The following is a 10,749-nucleotide window of genomic DNA, read 5'->3' on the forward strand; positions in this document are numbered from 1 at the left end:
AAAACTAATAATGAGGGAGTGCCTGGGTGGCTCGGTCAGTTAAGTGTCTGCATCCAGCTCAGTTCATGATCTCAGGGTCCTGGGATCGAGCCCCGCATTGGGCTCCCTGCTCAGTGGGGAGTCTGATTCTCCCTCCCTCTGCTCTCTCTCTCTCAGACAAACAACAAACAAGCAAATACTAATAATGAGGGTATTATTTTGGTTAGTTTTAAGCCCTGGTGGAATTTCTGTTTTCAGTGGAGACATTCTGCTATATTATACACCTATATTGTTGATTCAGCCTCAGATCAGAACTGATTTAAACCCAGAAAAGCAGGGGTGCCTGGGTGGCTCAGTCTGTTGTATTGGCCCTTGGCTCAGGTCATGATCTCAGGATCCTGGGTTGGGCTCCCTGCTCAGTAGGGAGTCTGCTTTTCCCTCTGCCCTTCCTCCTGTCTCATTCTCTCTCTCTCTCTCACACTCTTTCTCAAATCAATAAATAAAATCTTAAGACCAGAAAAGCATATCCTCCCTGTAAATTCTCCCTGGAAAGTTTCACTGTGGGGTCTATGGACCTAGAGTTTATGCCAACTCTTTACTTCAATGTAAAGAATTGAAGTTACTAACCATCCACTTAGAGGTTAGTAACGTGATTCCAGAGCCCTTTATTCCAACAAGACTGGAGTGCCACCATGAGGTCAGCTTTGGTCCTGGTGATATTTACTTGAATTCTGTCCTGATTACAAGAATATTTGAGTGGTTATATTTATATTGCATTTTACTTACATTAAAACCTGAAAAGTACACTCTGTTGACTCTTGATAGCAAGGAAAAATATATAAAACGTATAAAAATTTGGATTTCTTATAGTACTTGATTTTAATTTCTTCCTTTCTTTTTTTTTTTTCTGAAGATTTTATTTATTGATTCATGAGAGACACACAGAGAGTGGCAGAGACATAGGCAGAGGGAGAAGCAGATTCCCTGCGAGGAGCCTGATGCAGGGACTCGATCTGAGGACCCCGGGATCATGACCTGGGCCAGAGGCAGACATTCAACCACTGAGCCACCCAGGTGCCCCCTTTTTCTTTCTTTCTTTCTTTTTTAACTAGGCTTCAGGCCCAGCATGAGGCTTGAACTCACAACCCTGAGACCAAGAGGTGCATGCTCTACTGACTGAGCCAGCCAGGTGCCCCCTTGATTTGGATTTCTAACCTACATATATAGTATTGGTGAATCTTGAGAATTTGAAATTGAAAATTTAGCTCCAGGGAAAGTGAGATTTTCGTCTAAGTGTGAATGGCTGCTGATTTGTTATCTTTGGCTAATCACGCTCTCCTCAACTTTTATTTTAGTTTATTATTTTTTTCTCCCCCTCCCTAATTTATATTTTAATTAAGACCCTGAAGCTGTGATCTAGAAGTCTTTAAGCTCCCTTTACAAAGAAATAATTCCTATTTCCAAATAGCCATTAGAAACTCCACTCAAGTGTCCCACAGAAATCTCAAACAGCCTACTCAAAATTAAACTGACTATATTGTCCTCACACAAACCTATCCCTCCATCGCCACAAATGGAGCCATCCTCACCCAGTCACGTAAGTTTGAAATGTGGGAGTTATCTTAGGTTCTCCCTCTCCCCGTCTTCCTATATCCCATCACCAAGGGAGTCCTATCAATGTTACCACTCCATTGTCCCTTAGCTCTGCTCCTTTAACCTCTTCCCTTTTGCTACTGCCTTATCCTCTCACTAGACTATCCTCTCACTACTACTACTGCAATAGTCCTCTGGTCTGACTTCAGACTTGCCTCCCTTCATGTTGCTGCTAGACTGATCTTGTAAAATTAAAAACTGCTTATATCGCTTGCTAGGATATGTTAGCTAGGATGCTAACATCCTTTAATGGCCCAGTGCAGTGCCTACAAGATTAAGTCAAAACTCATTGGTATCCTATAAGGGGTATGGAGCCTAGTCCTTATCCACCATCCAGCTCCATCTCTTGCTGCATTATCTGCTTCCACCTTTTAAAAAAAATTCATACAAATGCATGCAATGTATTCATATTAACTCCTTCATTATTAGAATTTATAACCTCATATCAGTAAGCAACATGTCATATTATCTTTCCGTTCTGAAATAGGGCAATTTAATATATTTTATATTGATGGCAAAAAGATTTGTTGTTTGTTTTATTTTGGCCCCAACTATGAAATATCTGTGAAGAATAGAAGGAATGAAAGAACTCCTAGGATAGCCCTACACTGAGGTTCATGGGATGAGGAATATTAGAATTAAGTGAGAGGCTGGTCACTTACTTCTGTTTGACAAACCATTAGATCTCTACACTAAGCCTATTTTCTTATGCCACTGTAATTAACATACAATTTTATGTTAGGATCAGGTGTACAATATAATGATTCAACAACTTTGTTACTCAGTGCTAATCATTATAGTGTAGTCTTCACCCCCTTCACCTATTCACCCATTCCCCCCACCCAAGTCCCCTCTGGCAGCCACAGTTTTGTTCTCTAGAGTTAAGAGTCTGTTTTTATCTGCTTCCAGCTTTGTTGAACCACTAGTAGATCCCCAAACACAACAGGCTTTTTGATTCCTCTTTACATTTGTTACTACTGTTCCTTTTACTTAAAACAGCTCAACCTGTCTTGTCTAATTTGTTGACATCTTATTTTTTTAAGGGTATGCAAACTGTGTCTCTCCTATAAACCTTTCCTAACTTTCCACAAAGCCCATCCCATTCTGCCACCACATAGTGACTACTCCCTTACCTGCTATATCATACACTACTATACCTATATATATATATATTTTTTTTTTTGCTTTGATTGAAAAGAGCTCTCTATCCTTAGCAGACTTGAAGCTACTTGAGAGCAAGGACTGTGTCTAATCTGTCTGTGTATCCCCAGGCCCTAGTCCATGCCAAGCACACAGAAAACAACAACCACAAACTTTGGGGAATAATAAGTGGGGAGTGGAGAAGAAAAATATCTTCAAAAACATCATCTTAAGGCATGGAATGATCACTCTGTTCATAAAAACAAGATATCCCAATTAGCTCCCACTACAGTGTTATCCAGACTTTGTGTTCTTACTTGTTACAGTTGAGAAACCATGTGTGTCTACCAGTCAGACCATACTGGTTTTTGGAGAAATTCCAGTTATACAAAACATGATTCAATTTCCTTGCCACTTTTATTGACGATGGTTCTAAATTGCTTTGTTTTGTTTTTTTCCCAAGAGGAAATGGTCCCTTAATGAGTCACCTGGACATTGTCAAGATCAGAATTGATATAAGTTTTACAGTTTCCATTTGACTTTATTTATTCAGCCCAAATTGATTACAAAGCACAAAGCAAAAGACATAAGTTCTCTCTTAAATCCACAAGGTTGGCAGTTTCAGGAATCTTTGTCTATTTTACTTCACCTCATTAACTCAATAAGATTTATTGACCACTTACTATGAAACAGGCTCTGTGCTAGGCAAACATAATATGAGAATAAGTGAGATACAGGCCCAATCCCACAAAAAGCTTAAAGTCTGGTGTGGGACAGATGTGGAAGCATAATTACAATGCAACAGGAAAAGAGCTAAAATAGAGGTATTTATGAGTGGCATGAGAATTCATGGAAAGAAGGTAGACTACGTCAAGGAGGGGGCATTCAGGGTAAGCTTCATGGAGAAAAGGAGATATAAAACTGAGTTTTGAATAATGTAAGGAGTTTGCCAGGGAGGAAAAGGAGAGAGGACATTCCAAAAAGAAAGAAAAATATGTACAAAAGTTCTGAGTTAGAAGAAGTAATGCCAAAATGAGATGGTAAAATTAAAGTTTAGAGAGGATAATTTGCCTAAGGTCACACAGCTGGTAAGTAAGAGGGCTGGGGGTGGGGAGAGTTGAACCCAAGCTGAAATTATTAATGGGAGTGTGTCATATTTCTTTAGAGTATGGAAAATCATTGCTCAGGGCCCTGGCATACAAGTTACAGGAGCTCAGACCACATTCAGTAGACAATGGGGAATTATAAGAGGATTGTTTTTAAAAGATTTTTTTTTATTTTATTCATGAGAGAGACAGAAAGAGAGTGAGAGGCAGTGACACAGGCAGAGGGAGAAGCAGGCTCCATGCAGGGAGGCCAGCGTGGGACTGGATATTCCGGGCCTCCAGGATCCCGCCCTGAGCTGAAGGCGGCGCGAAACCGCTGAGCCACCAGGGCTGCCCGGGAGGATTTTAAGCAGAGAAACAACATGGTCCCATTTGGGCTTCAGAAAGAGAATTCCAGCAGTGATTTTTTTCAAATATTAAAACTAAATTTATTTATTAATTTTTTGAGCAGTGCTATTATGAACATGTATGTACATGTATATATTTGAGTACTTGTTTGAGTACCTGTTTTCAGTTATCTTAGGTATATATCCAAGGGGTTGAATTTCTGGGTCATAAGTAATTCTATGTTTAATGTTTGGAGAAACCAACAAAGTTTTTTTCACAGTGGCTGAATCATTCTTACATTTTTAATACAAATACAAATATTCTTTTTTAAAGATTTTATGTATTCATGAGAGACACAGAGAGAGAAGCAGAGACATAGGCAGAGGATGAAGCAAAGCTCCCTGTGGGGAACCCAATGTGGGACTCCATCCCAGGACTCCAGGATCACAACCTGAGCTGAAGGCAGAGACACTCAACCACTGAACCACCCAGGTGCCCCACAAATACAAATACTTTTAACACAATGTATGGGAGTCCCTATTTGTCCATATTCACTAATTTGGCAAATACATACTGATTACTTTAAATGTTCAAAATACAGTGTGGGTGGGGTAGCTGGGTGACGGGCACTAAGGAGGGCCCTTGATGAGATGAGCACTGGGTATTATACTATATGTTGGCAAATTGAATTTAAATAAAATATTTTTAAAAATACAGTGTGGGGCTATAAAGAGGAAAGAAAGAAAAAAATTTAAAAAAAAGAGGAAAGAAATGGAACTGATATTTTAAGACATAATGAGTCCAGGTGTCATCTAGCTGATTGCATTACAATTGTATAATCTAATTCATCAAATTCTTCACAACTCATGATTTAAAAAATTTTCTTGAAAATAGTTGACACACAATGTTACATTAGTTTCACGTATAAAACATAGTGATTCCCACACGTTTATATGATGTGCTATGCTCAACACAAGTGTATCTGCCATCTATCACCATACAATACTATTACAAGATCATTGACTATATTCCCTATGTTGTACCTTTTATTCCCATGACTTATGCATTCCATAAATGGAAGCCTATATCTCCGACCCCCTCTTCAACCATTTTGCCCATCTCCCCACCCCAGCAGTGATTCTTAACACTGACTGCAATTAGAATCACTTGAGAAGCTTTCAGAAATTACAGGCTGGCTACTCTAGAACAATTAAATCAGAATGTCTGGGAATGGGACCCAGTTTTCTTTTGCTTTGTTTTTCTTCCTTTTTTTTTTTAAAGTAGGCCCCAAGACCAGTGTGGAGTCCAATGTGGGGCCTGAACCCACAACCCTGAGATCAAGACCTGAGCTGAGATCAAGAGTCAGACACTCAACTGACTGAGGCACCCAGATGCTCCATCTTTTGTTTTTTAAGTTCCTCAGAGGATTCTAATGTGTAGTGAGGGTCAAGAATCACTCAACTAGGAGAATGAGCTAAAAAATGGAAAAATACTAATACTTACTAAGCACCTACTATAATGAGATTTTTGTTCCAAATGCTTTATACAATACAATGCTTTATACAATATAATGAGATTTTGTTCCAAAAGCTTTATACAAATAACAAATGCTTTATATATATATATATGGTATCCTGATGTACTTCAACCATTTTGAGCTCTGTATGGTTAACAATTATATTATTCCTAGCCTTCAAGGTAGATATTATAATCTATAACCCCTATTTTACCGATGAGGAAATTGAGGCACCGACTGGTGAAATAACTTGTCTAAGATTATTACATTAGTAGATACAACTGGATTCACCCATAAGTCTCTCTGATACCCCAAACCCATGTTCTTTCCACTATACATCATGCCTATGAACCTAGCTTAATTCTCTCAAAAGTCCTGAAGTATCATGATCCTCATCTTACAAATGAGGAAATGAGTCCTAGACAACTTAATTTGAATAGGTCACAGGTGGAAAAGCCGGGAGGGATTTAAACTCAGACTTATTTAACACAACTACATGCTTATGAAACTAAAGTATATAGCACGTATAGAGCATTCAGTGCAGTTCGTTCCTCTGAAAGAATGAAGGCATGGTGGATTATTAATATGATCCAGAGTATTATTATTTTTTAAATTTATTTATTTAATTTATTTGAGAGAGAGCAAGAGTGCACGAGCATTGGGGGGGAGGGGCAGAGGGAGAGGGAGAGAAGGTCTTAAGCAGCTTCCATTGAGTACAGAGCCTAACACAGGGCTTGATCTCATGACCCTGAGATCACAACTTGAGCAGAAACCAAGCCAGAGGCTTAATCAACTGTGCCACCCAGGTATCCCCAGAGTATCATTCCTCCTTCCATCTTGGGTCTCAGGAAGCTAAAGCTCTGCTGAACTACCAATTCCAGGACGCTTCTTTGAGGGGAAAAGGGCACAATGAATTCTGCCATAACCCTCTATCGTATTTACCTAAAAAAACTTTAACCCTGGGCTAAATTCAACACTACAGTGTCTTCACATCTTTATCTAAGCTGCTGAATCATGCTGGTTGGTTTCTTTTCTTTTTTAATTTACTGTCTCCAACTCAAATGGGCATTCACTGCTCAGCAATGTTAATGCACTTTCCCACTAAGTTCATTTTCCCACTCTAGAGGACATTTTTTTGGTATCATTTCTTCCATCCTCAACCTTCCAATGTTCCCCGACAAAATCTCATCCCACTCTCATTCCACTAGTTTCCATTCTCTGTTGCATTGATGATTTATCTTTTCCATAGATCATTCCTTATGATTTACAAACATCTCTAGCACCTACCTTTAAAAACATCAAAAGCAAAAATCAAAAGCCTTCTTTGAACACACATTTGCTTCTAATTATCAGCCTACTTCCCTGTTTCCCTTCTCAGCTAGGCCTTTGCAAAGAATTGGGTTCATCACAGTCTTCTTTCCATCTTTATCAAGTCAATCATCTCCATCCATCATGCCACTGAAACTGCTGTTATCAAGATCACTTAGTGACCTCCATTGTCCAATGTAAGGATCTTTCTTCTTGTTTCTTAGCCTCTCAACAGCCTTTGAAACAGCTTCACTACCTTCTTCCTGAAAGGTTCTTCTGGCTTTGGTGACACCATATATTCCTTGTCTTCCTAACTCACTGGTTGCTTCTTCTCAAACTTTTGTTTTATAGGCATATCCTCCTCTACCTCATCTCTAAATGTTGGAGTACTCTAAGGGTTAGTCCCCTTCTCTTCCCTATTCACCCGATCTAAGTGACTGCCTTCATAAGGATGCTTTTATTTTATTTTCTCATCATGACAACTGTACTCTTTAATCCCTACTCCCTATTTCCCCCATCCCCCCCATCCACCTCCCCTCTGGTAATCATCAGTTTGTTCTCTATGGTTAAGAATCTAGGGACACCTGGGTGGCTCAGTGGTTGAGCGTCTGCCTTTGGCTCAGGGTGTGATCCCAGGATCCAGGATCGAGTCCCACATTGGGCTCCCTGCAAGGAGCCTGCTTCTCCCTCTGCCCCCCCCACCTCTCATGAATAAATAAATCTTTTTTTTTTTTAAGAGTCTACTGGGGATCCCTGGGTGGTGCAGCGGTTTAGCGCCTGCCTTTGGCCCAGGGCGCGATCCTGGAGACCCGGGATCGAATCCCACGTCAGGCTCCCGGTGCATGGAGCCTGCTTCTCCCTCTGCCTATGTCTCTGCCTCTCTCTCTCTCTCTCTGTGACTATCATAAATAAATAAAAAATTTAAAAATAAAATAAATTTAAAAAAATAAAGAGTCTACTGTGGTGCCTGACTGGCACAGTTGGTAGAGCATGAGATCTCAGAGTTGTAAGCTCAAGGCCCCCCAAAAATTTAAATTTTTTTTAAATTTTAAAAATAAAATATACCCGGAAATTCAAAAAAATATATTTAAAAAACAGAAACTGCTTCTTGGCTTATCTCTCTGGTTTTTTATTTCCTTTGCTCATTTGCTTTTTAAATTCGACATAGGAGTTAGAGCATACAGTATTTGTCTTTCTCTGACTTATTTTGCTCAGCATTATACTCTCTAGCTCCATCTATGTTGTTGTAGATGGCAAGATTTTACCCTTTTTCATAGCTGAATAATATTCCATTTTACATAAAGATATTATATATCACATCTTCTTTATCCATTCATCTTTTGATGGGCACTTGGGCTGCTCCCACACTTTGGCTATTCTAAATAATGCTGCTATAAACATAAAGGTGCATGTATCCCTTGAATTAGTGTTTTTGTATTTTGGGGGTACATACCCAGTAGTGTGATTCCTGGATCATAGGTAGTTCTATAGGAACTGGATCATAGGGTAGTTTAATTTTTTGAGGAAACTCCATACAATTTTCCAAATGGCTGCACCAATTTGCATTTCCACAGTGTAAGAGGGTTCCTTTTTCTCCATATCCTTGCCAACATATATTATTTGTGTTTTTTATTTTAGCCATTCTGACAGGTATGAGGTAGTATCTCATTGTAGTTTTGATTTGCATTTCCCTGATGGTGAGTGATACTGAACATCTTTCCATGTGTCTATTGGCTATATGATCATGCTTTTATTTATTTTTTTTAATTATTTATTTTTGATAGTCATACAGAGAGAGAGAGAGAGAGGCAGAGACACAGGCAGAGGGAGAAGCAGGCTCCATGCACCGGGAGCCCGACATGGGACTCGATCCCGGGTCTCCAGGATCGCGCCCTGGGCCAAAGGCAGGCGCCAAACCTCTGCGCCACCCAGGGATCCCTGATCATGCTTTTACATACGGGTTTGTCACCACTTAAATAGGGATTGGATTCTGAAGTTAGCTTATAAAGAGAAGATAATTCGTGAAGTAGCATTATTCTTAAAAATTCCTTAAATTGGTAGTTGTGGTTTCATACATGTTGATTTTATACACGGTTGTGGCCATTTTTATGTGCCAAACTGAAGGCCAACACTCCATTTCCTAATAAGCTCTAAGTTAATTCTTTTCCTCCTGAGATAAGTTGTTTTTATGAAGTAACAGATGAGGTACTTGGGGCTTTGACTTAGGGGCTATGCTTCATGAAAAATATGTATTTTGGGGACAGGTGGGTGGTTCAGATGGTTAAGCATCTGCCTTCAGCTCAGGTCATGATCTTGGGGTCCTGGGATCCAGCCCTATGTTGGGCTCCTCGCTCAATAAGGAGTCTGCTTCTCTCTCTGCCTCTCCCTCTGCTCATGCTTGCTTGCTCTCTCTCTCTCTGTCTCAAATGAATAAATAAAATATTTTTTAAAAATACATATTTTTAAAGAGTGAACGCAACTGGAGCAGCAAGATTCTCCCATTATGAGAGGGGATCAGGGACTGAATCCATCTGAGAACACAGTAGATTTACATCCCCTATCTTGCGCTTACTCCACACTTGCTTTCCTTGAATGTAAAGGAATTACGTACACTATTTAAAGTATTTCTTACACTCTTTGAATATGTATCTCAATTTTAACAAGCAAAATGCTTTTTAGATAGTTATTTCATTGTACCATTTGTGTTTTGATGGCTTCCAAATTTATTTCTCCAGCCTTAACCTTTTTCTCTGAGATTCAGAGTTAGGGAACCAACTCAGCATCTTCACGTGTCCAAAACACAGCAATGAACTCCTCACCACCACTACCACTCCCGTTCCTCATCCTCACCAAAAAGCTGTTCTTCCATGTGGTTCCTAGCTCAGTAAACAGCATATCATCTAACCCAGGATTTCAAGCAGAACACCAAGGAGTGGTCTGTGTGATTCCTCCCTTTCCCTCGTTTCACATGAAATCACTTTGGTGCATTTAACTCTACCTCCAAAATATATCCCAAATCTATCCATTTATCTCCATCGGCACAGAGACCCACCCTAAACCAAGCCACCACCATCATTTCTACTTTGACTAGCCTCACTTTTTCCACTCTTAGCTTTTCGACGGTTCATTCTCCAAATAGCCAGAGTAATCTTCTATAAGACATTCACTCATTCAGTCATCAAACACTTACTGAAGAGTACACAGATACTGAGAATACAGCAGTGAAGCAAATTAGATCCCCATGCTCATGGTCTTTCATTCTAGAACGGGGAGAGGCAATGCAAAAGTGAATAATTTTGTACAGTACACATGCAACGAAGAAAATAAAGCGATACGCTGCGCAGCCCCGGTGGCTCAGCGGTTTGGCGCCGCCTGCAGCCCAGGGCGTGATCCTGCAGACCCGGGATCGAGTCCCACGTCGGGGTCCCTGCGTGGAGCCTGCTTCTCCCTCTGCCTCTCTCCCCTCTCTCTGTGGATAAATAAAATCTTTAAAAAAAAAAAAAAAAGGTGTTGTTTGCCAAAGTACCCATAAAAGTCTAGAACGCTGGCTGGCCTTAAGAGGATCTTGACAAATGTTTTTTGAAAGAACAAATAAATAAATAATGACGGGCTATACGAGTTAACACGAGGTAGTCTCCCCACCGCCGCCAGGCTCCGCCCCCTAGAACCACTTCCGCCCACAGCCCGGCCCCACACCTTCCGGGAGAAGAGATCCTCTGA

Source organism: Vulpes lagopus, chromosome 12, assembly GCF_018345385.1.
Source record: "Vulpes lagopus strain Blue_001 chromosome 12, ASM1834538v1, whole genome shotgun sequence".
In the NCBI taxonomy this organism is placed as follows: Eukaryota; Metazoa; Chordata; class Mammalia; order Carnivora; family Canidae; genus Vulpes; species Vulpes lagopus.